Source organism: Dermacentor albipictus, chromosome 2 (assembly GCF_038994185.2).
Source record: "Dermacentor albipictus isolate Rhodes 1998 colony chromosome 2, USDA_Dalb.pri_finalv2, whole genome shotgun sequence".
NCBI classification, from domain to species: domain Eukaryota; kingdom Metazoa; phylum Arthropoda; class Arachnida; order Ixodida; family Ixodidae; genus Dermacentor; species Dermacentor albipictus.
Window position 1 is genome coordinate 139,501,411 of NC_091822.1, and position 9,052 is coordinate 139,510,462.

Sequence of the window (9,052 nt, forward strand, 5' to 3'; positions counted from 1 at the left end):
TTTTTCTCTGGTTCCTCCCGTAGAGTGCTTGCGTACTGTCAACTTTAGGAACTTGCAGCGCGTCACGTGAACAAAGTCGCATCTGGTGGCGAACGCAGTTCTTGGAGGCCAAGGAAAAAAATCGGTACCGGCAGCGTACTAGTGATCGAGACCTGATCAAAAGAATATGAAGCTGCCGGAGGACGCAGTGTTGCGACAACAAACTTAGGCAGAAGCGCAACTCAACCTACTTTTCCGTGTTCACGAAGTTTTCTTAAAGATCCGACAAAATTGTTCGCAGGATTCACCCAAGATTGCGCAGGATCTGCGGCCGGACGAAATTATTCCGAGGGTCTTTCTACGTATACAGTGGTCGGCTGTTCGTGAGCAGCGCTTTCTCATAGATGCACATATGTGAGGTTTATTTACTGCTTCCTTCCTTGATGCCTCTCGGATATAAATTTTACTGATATCGACATCTGCAACAAAATTCACACCAATGGAGTGCGACAACGAACGCAGCGTAACATGCACGCTGCTTTCGTAGAGACCTTTTTAATTCCGGGGGGCAGTTGTTCAGCTCAGCACAATACATTTGCACTAAACCGCACTTAAACTGTTGATATGTGCACCCTGTTTTCTTGGGAAATGCTCGGAAGTGTTGCGTCTCGACGCCCTCGTGCGCGTGCTTACACCATCCACCATCTTTCAGAGAAGGCACGCGTGTGAGTTCACGTGTATACGTATACGTACTGCGGGCCTTCGTTGGCGCGCGTTTCGCGATTGCACGCGTGTCAAGTTACGTGCGTTGGCGAGAATGCGTGGGCGTGTTTGCTTGCGAGGGCTCTGACGCTACGCCTTGGACAAAGTCTCGACCAAAATCCATCGCGACATCGGAGCCTAAACGTACGATGTCACTCAACGCACGTTATTTGAACTGGCGCCAGCCTCTCTCCTGCACTTCCTGCACTTTTGCCATGAAAGCCTGCGCTGTGTGTTTTATATTTGCTCGTTCTTTATGGCCGCGTTAGCAGGCTACAAGTGTGCGTGGTGTAAGCCGCGTTATTTCGTCATCACGATTCGAAGAAACAAAACTGGTGCACGCGTGTGCAGTGCCCAATCGGCAATCGTCCTTCTTTCAGGGAATTCGTTCTCATCATTGGCACCCTTGAGGATATAGCGATCGTATAGGCGCACAAACAAATAGTCTGAAGCAAAGTTCAGCGCTCTTCCACTCTGTGAAGAAGGATGACAAGCGAAGATGCGTATGTGGGCCCCTTAATTGCGAACAGTGCATTACCGTCCGTCAAATGCCGTATGCACATAAATGAAAGGCGAGAAGCGGCTAGTCGCTCCTCCATGATGTTGATCCTCGGAGAAAGATGAAGCGCAAGGGGGTATACATACCCATGTATTGTTGCTAAACGCGGCACGACACCTTTGACTAACGAATCCCGGCACGTATAGAACAGAGACGCACCTCACCGCACTCCCAGGGCACACGCAACTTAAACGTAGCCAAGGCATTGTGTGTTGGTCGACGTCTCGCAGTGCGGTGATGGTTGGGAGGTCTCGCAAACCGCAAGCAGTCGCACACAACACAGGCCACACAAGTTTGGTTCCGCATGAACTCACTCTGAAACATGGCCGTTGCTCCGGTGAAGCGTTCCAAGTTTGCGGGGTCGGGGCGACATGGACACGGTTCCCATTTCTTTCCGCCTCGCGGTCCTGGCGGGCATCACGCTTACGTGACCGTCACCACGGGAGAGCGGAAGGAAAGGAAGGGAGATACGCAAGCGCTTGGAATGCCGACAAAGAGAGGGCAATGCGAACGTAGACATGGCCGACGCGGGTCAAAGTGTAGTATCGGTTCTCATCAGCTCAATATCTGGTGCGGGTTGTATTTGAACCTAAGATATTAAATTTAATTTTGAAAGTTGGCGGTGTGCTTAAACCCTGCTTCACCTCCGCCGCAGGTCGGGCCCGGCATTCCAATATTTTCGGTATTGGCCCGCGTATGGAGAGAAATTCTCGATCTACGCGGCTCTTGTGCGCGGACACATGTTACAGCTTCGCTGTAAAAGCCGAACAAAGAACTTTTTTTGAAAAAGAACATGTGTTCTTATGTTCTTAATTTTGTGCCTGGGACCTCTTCGGGTCCCACGTGTGACAAGGGTAGTTCAAGGGCGTGTTACAGGTCCCCGAGCCTAGAGGGGTATGTGCCATTGAGCTTGCACCCTTTCTGCCCTATGACGAGGATTGACCCACATGGTGATTTATTTCTGTCAACATCTCAGACACCTCTTTTTCCAGATCCTAGCCATAGACAGCTTCGCTGTAAAAAAAACTACGAATCCCTCGCGAACTGATTCGGGCGCCTTGCTTCCCATTTCGCGAGCGCCACTCACTGTCCTGTAGGGGATACCGAGGAACCAGAATAGCTTCTTTACACAGGCGTATTGGATGACGGCCTTCTAAGCATGCCTGCCTCTTTATATTTCTTTCTGTGTGGAAGGAGTTGTCATATGTTTTCTTTTTTTTTAACCTTGATGGGTGCTTTGCTGCATAGATGAGACGTTCCCAATGTACCACGCGGACGCCGACTGCGATGTCAGGGAGTTTCCGGCAACGTACAGAGAGGTGATTGGTCACTATCGGAAAGAAAGAAGAAAATATCCAGAACCCCACGGGCGTCTAGACAGGTCCCAGGCGGTCGACCTGAGACGGTTGCAGACGGGCACTTTCACCAACCCCTACCACCTGCACCGCCTGTGGCCCGCGCTGCACCCGTCGCCCGGCTGCCCGTGGTGCGAGCACGAACGGGCTGATATGGCCCATGTGCTTTGGGAATGCCAACGCCACGTGGAACAAGGACAAAGAGGCAGGGGGAATACAACAGCGGAACCCTCTGAAGCGGGGCGCCTCGCTGAGAGATGGCAAGCCGCCCTCCTCAGCGAGGCACCCGAAGACCAGGAGTGGGCCGTCCAGCGGGCCAGGGCCGTTGCCGAGGATCTCGAAAGATCTTCCTCGGGCGATGGTCCACTGGCAGCCTAGCCCCGGGCACCAACATCAACTGCTGGACAAATAAAGTTTATTCCTATCCTATCCTATCCCAATGTACACATTGCTACCGCACGGTAAGCGGTATTTACAAGCAGAAAATAAATGTCCCTTTCTTTTCAGGAATTCCTTCTCTTCATGTGTTTTTTTTTAAAACGATCTATTAGTACCAAGTTCAATTGCCATTGCTCTGATTCCCTGCTTAAAAGGCTCCCATGCAGCGAATAGAGGCAAATAAAAAGAGAAGCAATTTTTCGAAGCTAAATAGACATGATCAGTAAACTAAAGCAAAGCCTCTTAGATAACGGGTCTGGGCATTCTGCTTCATGACGTCATGCTACTTGGACCGAAATTTCCATTGCAAAGCCCGGCGTGACGAATGCGGCGAAGTCAAAATCACCGCGGCTTCCTCGTGAGCGCCCCCACTATAATCTGTGGCAGTCGGGCAAGGTCGCATGACCTCACGCATTGAAGTGCACCAGCAATGCGCTATCTGTATGAAACATTGACCGAGTGCCTCAACGCGCTCGCCAGCCCGCGAGGAGTTCGTAACTCGCAGCACCCCTCAGCGGCATTCGATTGCCCATTAATGCTTTCGCATTCACAACGTATAAGAAGTGCCTAGGGGTCCTCAGATTATTTTTCATCTGGCATGTTAGTTTCTTTTTTTACGGCTGCATTTGTGTATGGTTCCTCCAGGCGAGTACTTGCGCAGCTTCACTTTGGAAACTTGCAGCGCGTCATGTGAACAAAGTCGCAGCTGGTCGTGAACGCAATTCCTGGAAGTCCAAGGTTAAAACAAAAGTGGTGCGGGCAGCATACTAGTGATAGAGACCAGAGCAGGCAAAGGAAAATGAAGCTGCTGGAGAATGCAGTGTTGCGATGACGAACTTAAGCTGAAACACTACTCAATGTAAATGTCTGTGTTCACGAAGCTTTCTAAATATCCGACAGAATGATTCGCATAATTCACCCAAGATTGCGCAGGATCTGCGGCCGGATGAAATAATTCCGAGGGTGTTTCTACGTACAGTTGTCCGGCTGCTTGTGTCTGTTTCCTTTCTTGGTCACATTTTTCGGATACAAATTTTACTGATATGGGGGTCTGCAAAAGGACTCATGCCAATGGAGTACTTCAGAGTAAACTAACATTGCCGAAAATTTCGTGCGCGGGCAATTTCCAATTCAAGTCAACGGGAAGAAGAACGCAGCCGCAGAGGCTAGGAATTGAGCCGGTGATGCCTCAACTTCCGCAAATCTTCCGCGGGACAATTCGTTCTGGTGACAGATAGCCTTATAGAATTGGACAGACAGCGTGCGCAATTTATTCAAAAGTTGAATTCGCGCACGAACATCATCCGAAAATGTGCACGACATCCTGAATAGTTCATTCAAAGCGGTGTAACACTACCTCCCTTCGAATATACCGGTGCTTTTGAATTTTTACCTTGCTCTAGCTTTCCAGCTCTGTCAGGTGCGAACCTTTTCTTGCAGTGCGTGCACGCTGCGTTCGCGGAGATTTGTCCGATTCCGGAGGGTTATCGTTCAGCTTAGCACAACACATTTGCTCTAAACCGCACTTAAACTGTTGAGCTGTACGCCATGTTTTCTTGGGAAGGACTCGACGCCCTCGCACGCGTACTTGCGCCATCGACCAGAGAAGGCACGCGTGCGAGTCCGCGTGTATACGTACGTGCGTGCCTTCGTTGGTGCGCGTTTCGCGGTTGCGTTTGTGTGTTTGTGCGTCAACTTACGTGCGTTGGAGAGAATGCCTGAGCGTGTTTTTTTTTATTGATATGATATAAGGAGATGTTGACGCGCAATTTAAGGCGCCGGCTACTCCTTATCTCTTGGGTGGTTCCGTCATACATCATTCAGGGTTCACGGTTACATATCAAATAATCATTTCACACAAGCACCAGGACTTATAAAGCAACGTTTCCACAGGAAGACTATGGCAAATGTCTCCACACCTATGTAGTCGAAAGCCTCAAAAGTAGAAACGATACTGTCGCCTAATAACACATTTTCTAGTCGGCGGGTACATACAATATACATGGCAAATGTCTCCACACTTATGTAGTCGAAAGTCTCAAAAGTACAAACAATACTGTTGCCTAATAACACATTGTCTAGTCAGCGGGTGGTATATACATCGTGTAAATATATTAGCACATACAGTCACAACAAAGCAGTCAACATAACATAATTCCCAAACAGATGGATATATAGAGTCACATTGAAATGAACAGAACAATGAAAGCACTAATAGCGTCCAGCGATGCCGCTGTCTTCAAAGAAAGTCTTTAGTGCTTTTAAAGCGCTCTTCTGCAAGGCCGTTGTTGGTCAAGGGCCCAAAAGTTTCCTTAAACTGAAAGGTCTGCGGTCTAATTTACTTAGCGCTGATTTAAGTGTTTTCTTGCGTGAGCTTTGACGCTACGCCCTGGACCACACCTCCACCAAAATGCGTTGCGACATCGGAGCCTAAAAGTACGACGCCACCTCAACGCACGTTATTTGAACTGGCGCCAGCATTCATTCCTTCACTTCCTGCACTTTTGCCACGGAGGCCTGCGCTGTGTGCAGTATATTTGCTCGTTTCCTTACGGCCGCGTTAGCACGCTAAGTCTGTGTGGTGAAACCCGCATCGTTATGCGATCAATATTAACGAAAAAAAGAAAACTTCTAGTGCACACATGCTGTGCCCACTTGGCAATCGTCCTTCCTTTGGGGAATTCGTTCTCATCATTCGCACTTGTGAGGATATAGTAATGGTGTAGGCGCGCAATCAAATAGGGTGGAGAAAACATAACACACCGTGAACCCCTAGCGGACTGATTCGGGCGCTTGCTTCCCATTCGGCGAGCGTAGCTCGTTGTCCGAGGACGCAGCGAGGAACCAGAATAGCTCCTTCTTTACACAAGCGTATTGGATGGCGGCCTTCTAAATATGTCTTCCTATTTTCGTTTCCTTCTGTGTGGTAGGCGTCGTCGTATTCTTGTTTTCCTTGGTGAGTGTTTTACTGCACAGATGGGACGTTCCCAATGCACACAGTACAGCCAGCACGGTAAACGGTATTTACAAGCAACCAAATAAATGCTCGTATCGTTACCCAATTTTCATATTGTGAAGGACCCCGAGGATCAGAAGCAAATGCTGGTAGACGAAACACAGATATGCGACAAAACCCACTTTGCAGCCTCGCACGATCTTATGTCACTGCGTCAATTCGGATCTGGGATGCGGTGTTTTAGTATTCCCGGTCGTTAACCAATGCATTAGGTGTTTCTCCTGCATAATTTTATCACCTTTGCCTCCCACGCATTTCTACGTGTTTACGTGCGAAAGGATTACCAGATTCCCAGATCCTACCTAGGGTCTGGAATGTTATGTGCCAATGAAAGGACAAGGACAGACATTAGAATGACAAGACACGCAGTTCTTACGTATGTCCTTGTCTTTTAGAGCTACTTAGCTTCTCGGTGTGACAGACTATCCAGCCTTGGGTAATAACAGCGTGCTATATACCTCTATTCCGACTTGTATGTTTGCTTACCGTGACCACTTAGTGATGATATCAATAATTTTCTATTCGGATGTGCTAGGAGTCTGGGTATATATAAAAGCCACACGCCATAAATTGTTTCACATCGACACGCGAAAAACAGTTTGTCGTGGGATAAATATATTTACGCCTGCAGTCTGTACCAACAAGACGGAGTACCGGTAATTACTGAACAAAAGAGGCAGCTCTGCGGCTGGTTCAGTAGTATGAAATGAAGAATAGCGCCCCATTTAGAGGCCAAACATCGTCTCGCTCTCATTCCCATTGGACGTATCTCTGACCTTCTAATATCACCCAGTCTCGCTAGATCTCTCCAGCACATTTGAATGCAGCTAAGCGGTAGTATCTTGATAAATCTCATATTCCTAGGTGCTGCTGCATATACTATAAGTTTCTACATAAACATGACTACTTTATTGATCGCATCCATAAACTATGTGCGGAAAAAAATCGGGTATTCATTTTTATACAACTTTTTTTACTTTGCAGAAGCAAGCATCCAAAATTAATGTTGTTATTTTTACGTCTGCCTTCCAATGAGTCGAAATCTGAAGGTTAAAAGTGCGGGGGAGGGCTCATTCCGGTACCCCAGTTGAGAATTCTTTTCCCAGGCATGAAATACCCCCCCCCCCCCCCCCACTCCTCTCATATTACAACTGTTACCTGCTCTTATTCAACATGAACACCCGCCGTGGTTGCATAGTGGCTGTGATGTTGCGCTGCTAAGCACGAGGTCACGGAATCAAACCCTGGCCATGCGTCGGCCGCATTTCGATGGCAACAAAATGCAAAAAGACCCGCGCACTTATATTTAGGAGCGTGTTCAGGAACCCCAGGTAGTCAAAATTAATCCGTAGTCCACCGCTATGACGTGCCTCGCAATAAGATCGTGGTTTTGGCACGTAAAACCACAAAATTTACTCGACATGAACACTTGCGTGTGCGTGCGTGCGTCCCATGGTCTTCCTTTCCTGTCCACTCGCTTCCTCCTCCCCCAGTGATCCTTAGTTAACCTCCCTGCTTTTCTTTTCTTTCTCTCTCTCTTTCTCTGTCTCTCTCTCTCCTCTCTCTCTCACTCAGTGTCTTTACTAACCCCCTACTCATTTTTCGTGGGAAAGGCGGATTGTCTCAGTTGTGACACCTACGCAGCTCTAAAGGCCTCGCGCGCTCGCATGGCGGCGCCACAGCTCCCGAATCCGGCAGCGCCGCTGCACAGGTCGAGCATACTCCCTGTGTTCCCTTCCCGGCGCGTCGCCCGAAGTTGTGTGCAGCGGCTGTCGTCGTGTGATAATGGCATCACGAAAAACCAGACCCGCTTGCTGGTTTGCGACTACGGAAGTATAAGGAACGTTGACGAGTACTTCAAACGAATAAGTTTGGTTCACGGTGCTCACTTATAGCGCGCTGCTATAGTTATGTACTACATCGCGTAAGGGAATAAATCAACACTACCGTCGGTTTGTTCGAAGTCTTCGCAAAGGGCGTAGTACACACAAAAAAGCGTGGACAGCAGGATGTGCGTGTGGACGTGAGCGCGCGTTTATATTGCTACATCATCATCATCAGCCTGGTTACGCCCACTGCAGGGCAAAGGCCTCTCCCATATTTCTCCAACAACCCGGGTCATGTACTAATTGTGGCCACGCCGTCCCTGCAAACTTCTTAATCTCATCCGCCCACCTTACTTTCTGCCGCCCCCTGCTACGCTTCCCTTCCCTTGGTATCCAGTCCATAACCCTTAATGACCATCGGTTATCTTCCCTCCTCATTACATGTCCTGCCCATGTCCATTTCTTTTTCTTGATTTCAACTAAGATGTCATTAACTCGCGTTTGTTCCCTCACCCAATCTGCTCTTTTCTTATCCCTTAACGTTACACCTATCATTCTTCTTTCCATAGCTCGTTGCGTCGTCCTCAATTTGAGTAGAACTCTTTTCGTAAGCCTCCAGGTTTCTGCCCCGTAGGTGAGTACTGGTAAGACACAGCTATTATATACTTTTCTCTTGAGGCATAATGGCAACCTGCTGTTCATGATCTGAGAATGCCTGCCAAACGCACCCCAGCCCATTCTTATTCTCCTGATTATTTCCGTCTCATGATCCGGATCCGCCGTCACTTGCTGCCCCAAGTAGGTGTATTCCCTTACGACTTCCAGTGCCTCGCTGCCTATTGTAAATTACTGTTCTCTAAAGTAAACTAAAGTAATGTTTAACAGTCTCGGAAGAGAACAGCAATTATATTGCTACGCATTCTGGTTATTACCGTAACGCCCGTTTTGTAGCGCTCGCATTTTAGAAAGGTACGCTCATTGCTTGCCAGTTTGGCTCGCCGAACGCTTGGCCCATACGCGCGGCACAAGTCGGCCAGCACGTGGTGGCCTGATTACAGAGTTGCGCGTGTCGCAGTTTCGCAGGCAAAGCCCGGTTTTGACGCCATAGCAGAATGCC

At 48.6% G+C, this 9,052-nt stretch overlaps 1 pseudogene; it reads left to right on the forward strand.

Annotated features, from left to right (window-relative positions):
- The first annotated feature begins 1,818 nt into the window (after positions 1-1,818).
- Positions 1,819-1,999, forward strand: LOC135919003 (U2 spliceosomal RNA; annotated as a pseudogene).
- Positions 2,000-9,052: the final 7,053 nt, after the last annotated feature.